This window comes from Melanotaenia boesemani, chromosome 1, assembly GCF_017639745.1.
Source record: "Melanotaenia boesemani isolate fMelBoe1 chromosome 1, fMelBoe1.pri, whole genome shotgun sequence".
NCBI classification, from domain to species: Eukaryota; Metazoa; Chordata; class Actinopteri; order Atheriniformes; family Melanotaeniidae; genus Melanotaenia; species Melanotaenia boesemani.
Genome location: NC_055682.1, coordinates 37,172,571 through 37,182,726, shown reverse-complemented (window position 1 = coordinate 37,182,726; position 10,156 = coordinate 37,172,571).

The window sequence follows — 10,156 nt, the reverse complement described above, 5'->3', positions numbered from 1 at the left end:
GGACCTCATCCACCCCCGGGGCCTTGCCACCGAGAAGCTTTTTAACCACCTCAGCGACCTCAGCCCCAGAGATAGGAGAGCCAGCACCAGCTACCCCAGACTCTGCTTCCTCATCAGAAGACGTGTTGGTGGGACTGAGAACGTCTTCGAAGTATTCCCTCCACCGCCTCACAATTTTCCTGTGTCGAGGTCAGAAGCCCACCATCCCCACTGGACACAGTGTTGACAGAGCACTGCTTTCCCCTCCTGAGCCGCCAGATAGTGGACCAGAATCTGCTCGAAGCCATCTGGAAGTCATTCTCCATGGCCTCTCCAAACTCCTCCCATGCCCGAGTTTTTGCCTTAGCGACAGCCGAAAGCTGCGCTCCGCTTAGCTCGCCGATAACCATCAGCTGCCTCTGGAGTCCCACAGGCCAAAAAGGCCCGATAGGACTCCTTCACTCCTTCCCTCACTGCTGGTGTCCACCAACAAGTTAGGGGGTTACCGCCACGACAGGCACCAACGACCTTATGGCCACAGCTGCGGCTGGCCGCCTCGACAATACTGGCACGGAACACAGCCCATTTGGACTCAATGTCCCCTGCCTCACCCGGGACATGGTTGAAGCTCTACCGGAGATGGGAGTTGAAACTCTTTCTGACAGGGGACTCTATATATATATATACATATATATATATATATATATATATATATATATATATATATATATATATACATATGCACACATACATACATTCTTACATATACACACATAACCACATACATACACACACATACACAAAAATATATATTGCATTTACATAAATAATACTGTGTATAAGTGTACATAATCAGAGCATTTGCCAGAGCTATCTTACATTGAAGTAGTAAAAAAGAAAGAACAAAAGAGAAGGTTCTAAACAACCCAAAAGTAAGGGTAAAATATATCTTTGTTCTACATTGAATTGGTCAACTATAAAAGCACCCAATATGTAAAACTGAAAGAAAGAAGGAATTTCCTTCTTTACCATTTTCTCAATTTCTTTTTAAATATTTTTCCAGTAATTGGAAATTATCTTGATACCATGCATGTGCATATAATCATTATCATTTTGTACAAGGTTTAATCAACAAGCTTGATTAATTGGTGACCTGAAACTTTATTACTGTGTTTGTGTGAGATATAACCTTCTTACTATTCTATTGTCTTTTCAATGATTTTAATGATGTTTCATTTAAGGCTTTAATAACTTGGTATATTCACAAAATGTTTAATTCGATAGTCTTTACCAAATGATCAGACCAGCCCTCTGTATCTGCTATCTGACCCAAACCCAGCCCACCAGACTGTTATTGGTCAAGATAATGGTCCCACATCCTTCCATGGAGCGGGTCTTCAAACTAACACTTTTTGAACTCAGAACAAAGATTTTAGCTCTCTTCCTTCTTTTGTCCCCTCTTCTTTAAGTAAACTTCAAGTTGTCTGCTCTTGGAGTCTCTGCTCCAAGCCTGCAACCTTCCCCTCATCAGACATGGCTCTTTTCCAGAGTTAGGACACTTCGTCTGAACGCAAGAGAGAGAGAGATGCTGCCGGAGAACTAAGCTTGTAGTGATGTGAAAACATCACTTCAGATACTAAAGTTTTGTGCCTGCATTCAAGATGCATGATTGATGATTTTTGTCCTTTTTGACTGATTGACTCTGGAGATCATTCCTTTTTCAGCTAATACTGCGCTTTTCTTTAGTTGTGTTTTTACCTTTTGGACTTTTAATGTTGATCCTAGATGTTGATCTTTAATTTGGGTAACTGGTTAACGCAGGCTGACCTAAGCTTCAGAACCAGTGCTACAGAGTTCCTTTTTGGGCTGACCTAAAGCTGGACATTTTCATCTTTCGCCATATTACTGCAAGTCATCCACTGTCCATGATCGATACCACCAGCCGAGTTACGGGATAGTCCGCACTAGAGCTGCCTGATCCAAACCTTCGGACCACCACTTGACGCATCTTCTGGCCTTCTGGGGAGTCGTTCGGGATCCAAACCACCTGTGCCAACTTCCTCATTTGCCCGGTACAGTCACCAAAACGGTCGTAAGTCGGCTTGATCCAAACAGAACCGGACGAGTCCTGCTCGAATCAATTCTCTGCTTATCTGCTCAAGAAATGGTTGGGTGTCTGACAGTGACCTTAGTAGTTTTACATCTTAGTTAAACTTCCAGCTTTAAACAGATGAGATTCAGTTTTCCCACTTTTTCTTTTAGGATTCAGAGATGCTTTTTCAGTCCTGAACCTTAGTTTAATTAACACTGCAGGTTAATTAACTTTTGTTCATTTCTTGCATTCATTTCATTCATTCTGACACATTGAAATAAGATTCTGGTTTGAACTCCATATTCTGCATTTTACAATGTTTGATTCATTTTCCCATGAGAAGTCCTTTGTAAATATTTCCTTTTCATTTATGCATGATTAGTTTAGTAATAAATATTTCATATTTATCCTAAACTGGTCTGGTTATTGTGAACTCCTCCTTTGAACCATGTTATGGGTCCCTTCGACTTAAGAATTCACGTTATTAGCATCCTGAAACTGATTGACTGATAACTGATGGATTTGACTAGCTTGATTTAATTAATTTATCAAATTAATTAATTTAGTACTGTAATGGTGTCCACACAGCCATTAGATTAGGATAAAGCTATCTGTGTGGTGGTGCCTGAGGTAATTAATCAAACATAATCTTCTGAAATTATTAGAATTAATAATTTCATTAAACATCTTTAATGTTTGTCAAGCCCGGCTCGTGAGAGTTTGACAAGAAGGAAGCGGGACAACAAAGGATGCCAATTAAAGTATAATTTATTTAAAGAAAGTGACCAAATTACATAAACAGAGATTAACAGTGTATCCTATGTGTATAATCTGTAGCATCAGTTGTGTATGGGAGTTTTGGTTGTGGGAAGGTGTTGTGTGTGAAAGCTAAAGTGGACAAACTAATGAGTGCACAAACAAAGGAAACTGAGCGCTGCAGGCGTGCAGCCTGGTGCAAGCCGAGAGCCAAAAGCCAGAGCGCAAGGGGCCTGAACAGGTGTGAACGGCCTGATATTTAATCCCAAGAGGGCCACGCCCCCGCCAGGTAGCGCGGAAGGACTGGAGCAGCAGACTGGCCACCTGAGAAGAGGAGGACAGAGGCGGAGAGAGGAGGAGGCAGAGTAGGAGACAGGGCTGGAAGCAAAAGTTAAAGCTCCCAGAAACAGACAAAATACAACCTGCTCTGGGGTTGTCACATGTTTAATGACGCTAAACGCTACATCATCTTCTATCACTATGTTGGATTCTAATTCCTACTTTTCTTTAATATCATATTTATTCTGAGAGGTGTCCTTTAATAATCTTTTGTAGAGATGAGAAAAATATTTACGGTGTGTAGGAGGTTTTTCTAAAACTAATAAAATATTGTTCTATACTATTTGGGATTTTGGTAATTATCTCTTTTTCCTTGTGATTAATAATATAATGTTGAATTTGCAAGTACCTGTAAAAATCATGTGAAGGTAGATCAAATTGCTCCTGGAGCTGTGAAAAGGATTTTAAGTGTGTTTCTTCAAATAACTGATTGAATGCAATCAGGCCTTTTGTTGCCCATCTCCTGAAACCCGGATCTAATATTGAGGGTGGAAAATCTAAATTATCAGCTATAGGCATGGCTCTAGAGATTGATCCAGTATCTTTATGCATTTTTTAAACTTCTGTCCAAACCCTAAGTGTATGCTTTATATGGTTGTTCTCAATCTTCATTTTATTAATATGTTTTGAATTTATAAAAGCTAGGGCAGACAACTGCATCTTTTGTTTCACCTTGTTCTATTGTAGTCCACTTTACTTCTTTCTCCTCCTTAATCCAATTCACAATCGACATCAGTTGAGCCACCCCGTAATACAGTTTTAGATTTGGCAGGGCCAAACCCCTTTTATTTTTGGGTAATTAAAGTATTTTAAGTTTAATTCTAGGTCTCTTGTGTCGCCATATAAACTGAGAAATCCATTTTGTTATACCCCAGTTAAAGTCAGTTACAAACTCCTCCTCCTCCATTTTGCTGCTGCCTTCTTACAAACAAAGGCTCAAACTGGAAAAACCGGTTCCCAGGCACCTTTACAAATGGAGCAGTATGGCAGATAAGGTGCTAGAGGACTGCTTTGAAACAAGAGATGCTAAAGGCTACATAGGGAAATGCATTACGTTGTGCCCAAAACCTCCATCTGCACTTACCCAAATCAGAAACCATGGGCTGAACCAGAGGTGCGTGCTAAACTCAAAGCTCACACCGCTGCCTTCAACTCAGGAGACCCTGATGCCTACAAAGCAACTAAGTAAGACCTCAGAAGGACCATCAGGACTTCGCAGAGGGAATATTGGAGCATGTCCATCAGAGCCACAACCCGAGACCTGAGACAACCCTGGTCGGGTGCTGAGAGCCTGTGCTGACCAACTCAATGGGGTGTTTACTAACATCTTGAAACTGTCTCTGAGCCAGTCGACCATCCCCACTACCTTCAAGACCTCCACTGTTGTTTCCATCCCAAAGACCCCCACAGCATCCTGTCCTAACGACTATCGGCCCATAGCACTCACATCTGTCATCATGAAGTGCTTTGAGCAAATTATTAAGAGGCACATCTGTGGCTCCCACCCTGCCACCCTGGACCCCCTGCAGTTTGCATATAGAGCAATGAGGTCGACAGACGACGCCATTGCTCTAGCAGTCCACACTTCTCTCAACCACCTGGAGAGGGGAAACACATATGTGAGAATGCTTTTCACTGACTACAACTCAGCATTCAACACCATAATCCCCTCCAAACTGGTCTCAAAACTCAATGCCCTGGGCCTGTAGAAGTCCATCTGCTGCTGGAAATGGGACTTTATAACCAACAGACCACAGGCGGTAAGAATCGGCAGTCACCTCTCCTCCACACTTGTCCTCAGCACTGGTACACCACAGGGCTGTGTTCTCAGCCCACTCCTGTACTCCCTGCTCACCCATGACTGTACCGCCAGACATAGCTCGAACGTCATCCTGAAGTTCGCCACCACCATCTTAGGCTTCATCACCAACAACGACGAGAGTGCCTACAGAGATGAGGTGAAATTACTGACCAGCTGGTGTCAGGAAAATAGCCTCTCTCTAAACGTCAGCAAAACTAAGGAGATGATGCAGACCAGCACCCCCCACATCTACATCAACAATACTGAGGTGGAGCAGGTCAGCAGCTTCAAGTTCCTCGGCATACACATCACTGAGGATTTGTCCTGGACACTACATACAGATACTGTGGTTAAAAAGCCCAGTAAAGACTCTACTTCCTGAGGAAGTTGAGGAAGTTTGGTATGAACACCAGCATCCTCACAAATCCTCAATGGTGCATTATTGAGAGCCTGCTGATGGGCTGCATCACAGTGTGGTGTGGGAACTACACCGCCCAGAGCCAAAAAGCACTACAGAGGATGGTATGAGCGGCAGAGGACATCACTGGCAGCAGTCTCCCCTCCATCCAGGACATTTACTACAGCAGGTGTCTGTGTAAAGCACACAGCATCACTAAGGACTACACTCATCCAGCACAAGGACTCTTCCGTTTGCTACCCTGTGGTAGACGATACAGGAGCCTGCCAGCACGCACTAAAAGACTCAAAGACAGTTACTATCATCAAGCTGTCAGACTACTGAACTCTCAATAATACTGAACTAAACTATTTTTTGTGACGCATAATATGTTTACTGCTTCTGCACTATATGGATGTATCATGTATGTCACTACCTTACCCTCAATGCTACTTATTACCTGTGCAATAACCTGCTCCACAACCCACATGCAATATTATACTATGTGCAATATGAATTCATTTGAAGCAATATTACCACCTGTCAAATACTGTACTTACACCTTATTTAGTCCTCCCCTTTTTTTACTATATTGTTTACTTATTTCTCTCATATTATTGCAAACACTTTTTTACCATGTGCAATTATTGCATGCTACTAGTACTTCGCTGATTATCTAACAAGTTAAACGGTTCTTCTCATCCTAAGCATTTCATTGCATTGTTGACCTTGTGTTGAACCTGCATATGACAAATAAACAATCTTAAATCTTGAATCTATATTTTTAAAAAGCTTTGCCACTTTGCTGTGAATAAAACTCTGTTGTGCTTACAGTAGAGAAACAATAGTGAGGGGTTTATCTGTTATCACAGTAACTTGGGCACATTCCATGTTGTATTTCTGACAATGAAAAGGCAAAAGGACAGAATAAACATGAGCATCTCATTTAGGTAATGAACGCATTTACTGCCACTGGACTGTCCAGTGGTGAAAGGAAAAAATAGAACTACAGTAGAAAGTACATTGTTTTATCACATTTTCAGCATTTGGTCCAGAACTGATCTATTTTGTTTGTTTGTTTTTTACTGCTCTTAAATGAGAGTGCAAAGTGAGGCTTTTGATTCTGTGGATAATGTATTCAGTTTGGTGCAGCTCCACAAGTCTCTAACACACTGTTTTAAACACCTGTTGTTGTTTATTTCCAGCATTTAACATTGTCATTATGTGAAAATGACAATGTGATAAAACATTTTGGTTTTATGTATTACTTAGGAGCAATCCAGAAGTTCTTATATTCAATGCAATAACAATAAAGACTTGATGATTCTGATTAAAAACATTTTATTACTGCTATTCTTTGGTTTCTGTCTACTTGCTACAGACAAGTAGTGCAAAATTACCACTAATATGTGCAGGTAATGCAGTACCTGTAGAATTTGGAGTCCTTTAGTTAATTTCTTTTAAAGCTGTTTTATTCAGTGAGAATAAAAATAGATGAAGAGATTAGTGGTCTGAGGATCGTATACTCATAAGAACCCACACAGTTTAAACAAATAGAATCTTCCTGTCACTGTATTCATTTCTGGGGTTCCATAATTTAGTTTTATTAATTTCTATTATTAATTTCCCCTCAAAGGTTAATTTTTCTTCTTATAGTTGTTCGGATGTGTGTACTGCTGTCGATTCACCTGAATTCAGTTCAGATTAGCGTAGTTGTGCTACTTTCCACAGTAGCAGCCTGGTAATGCTGTATGTTACTGGTGCTGTAATCTTCAGGTAAAATGCTCATATCGAAGAGTAAAGTTTAAGATGCTGCAAACACTCACCTATTTGTGCCCCCCTTTTCCTGGTTAAGTTATATTTTAAAAATAAATGTTTTCTCTGAACAACACTTGTTTATTAACTGTTAATCCATTAGTCTGATGTTTTCTTTAAATATATATATATATATATATATATAATAGGCTGTCATAAACAATGCATTAGCAGCTATGAATAATTTATTGCGTTAATACTTTTAACGCATGATAAGCCCCATACATCACATCATTTCTAAGTCATGAGAATCAATCAGTTTCCTCCCTGGTTTCTATTCTGCTGATTACTTCAACTTTGATATGTTTACTCATATAAAATAAGAGCATAAATTCCAGTTCAGTTCGAAGATAGGAATTTTTTCTCTTCAAACATGTAAATTTATAAGGGTTGTTTTCCAGGTAGGTGTTTGTCCTTCAATTTCTTCCTATTTGATATGCTGTGTGACAGATTAACTGACAGTTTTTACCCTTTGACAGATTTCCAAGTTGTCTAAGGGATTTGTTCTGGTCCCCAGTTCTCTGACCTGATCACCCATATACAATATACAAATAGCTAGTTAACTACTGGTCACTGTGACTGACAAGAAAGACTTGAGATTCAGTTAATCTGAATTCACTAAATGGTCCCTCATATTTAGAGCCATATGAGCCTGGAAGATGTCTGAGATCCTCTGGTAGAGGACTTTTATATGTTCCAGAGACTCAGTTTAAGACCGGAGGTGACCGTATTGTTTACTGTTTTTTTTTTTTTTTTATTTGAATCCCCAATACCTGCAAGAAAACCATAGCTATTCTTCCTGAAGTCTGATGCACAAAAGGTAGAACAGTTTCAACAATTAAAAGTAAACAAGATGTATCATAAAAAAATAAAAATAAAAAAGGGTAATCCCATTAAACACTCAACTATAAATAAAAATAAAAATAAAAAAGGGTAATCCCATTAAACACTCAACTATAAATAAAAATAAAAATAAAAAAGGGTAATCCCATTAAACACTCAACTATAAATAAAAATAAAAATAAAAAAGGGTAATCCCATTAAACACTCAACTATAAATAAAAATAAAAATAAAAGAGGGTAATCCCATTAAACACTCAACTATAAATAAAAATAAAAATAAAAGAGGGTAATCCCATTAAACACTCAACTATAAATAAAAACAATGCATTTTCATACATTCTATAACAGCATCAACAAATTCAATGTATAAAATTTTTTTTAATATAATTTATTTAATAACAATTAACAAAATGTCATATGTATCCATTTAACAGATGTTTATTTGCTAACAGTTTAAATTCTTCAATGGTAATGGTTTGCTCAAAGTGTTTGAGAAGTACGTTCTATGCCAACATAACTGCAGATCACATCTTTTTCTTTTTTTTTTTTACAATGGTTTGTATCTTTAGCAGTGAAAAATTCCCTCTGACGGCATGTCTTGAGGTATAACTGTGATTTTCTGAACTATAAAATAGTTTCTTTTTATAAAAACTGCAGAGTTTTTGATGCAGATACATTTCTTATAAATATTTGTAATGGGGTAGTAGATTTTTCCTTCGTGAGGTCACAAAGAGGAAGATATTAGACTCACCTGTTTGAGCACATATTTTCTAAAAAGTGGAATAAGCAAATGAGAGACGTGACAGAACTTTCTCATTTTTGGGCCTCATACACAGGCAATAAGGATACATATGAGTGTTAGAAAACCTTTAGAAAGGGAATTTTGCATAATATGGGACCTTTAAAGAAAACTGTTTGTGTTCTATCAGTTACATAGCTCCTAAGAAAACACATTGCTCCCGAAAATGTCTTGTTTTTGGTAGTGGTAGTTTCCATTGTAGTGGACACAAGTTGGAAAAACACATATTTCTAATATGATAGAGAGGTGGTGCAGCGTCCTCTGCGACTATTTTTAATAACTTACCATCAAAGTTATCAATGCCTGGAGGTTTATTTTTATAAGTTTTTAATATATTTTCTACTGTCTTTATACTCACTTTATCAAATTGAATTTTTTTTTAATTAACATTGTTTATCTTTCATAACTTTTTTTTTATGAAGAGTTAGATATGTTTATAATATTGTAGGGAGTATATGATCATTTAATTTATTAACTTTATTTATGAAATATTTATTTAGATGGCATGCAATGTCTGACGGTCGAGTGAGGAAACAGCCATCCACTTCTAAAAATGATGGTGTTTGATAAGATTTTTTTTGCCCTTTAGTTGTTTTCTGTGCTTTTTTGCTGTAATTTCTAATAATAATAATCATATTTTCATAATATATTTTATATATAGATTTTTCATTCTATTTAAATTAGTAACAGTTTCTTAATTTACAATATATAATCCAGTCTGACTCATATTCTGTTAGCTTCACATTTTTCTTTGCTTGATCTCTTTTTTCATGTGCTCTTTGGTTTCTTGACATACCAGGGTGTACGGGTACTTCTGACTGTGAATTTTCTGGCAACATTTTTTTTTCAAATTGTTCAAAGCTTTGATTGGGTTACATTCTTATGAAATTTCGTCCCAACTTAGGTTTTTTTATCTCCTCTTTAAAAGTCCCATATTTCCCAGAGATCCTCTCTTGTCTTTTTGTTCTTGAGCTTCCAACAAAAGAATCGGGTTCTAACAATTCATAACACGGAATTTAGTCTATCATCTGACATATTTTATCAAAGTATGTAGTATTGGCACTAGACAGTCTGTAACAGCTACCTGTCATGGTACTTAGGCTGATGTTGAGATTTCCCAGCCATCCCTGAAGGCATTCTCCCTCTACCTCTGATTGCTAGCTCTGATTGCTGATGCGCTCTACTTGTACTGTGTCCTATATAAACCAGAGTTTTTCTGCTTCTCATTGCCAGATCGTTTGTGTTAACACCTGCACGTTTCTAGCCTTCTCTCCTGCCTGCGGACCAGATTCCTCCTGGAGTTTTTGCTCCTGCCTGACCCAGTCTGGTAAATTC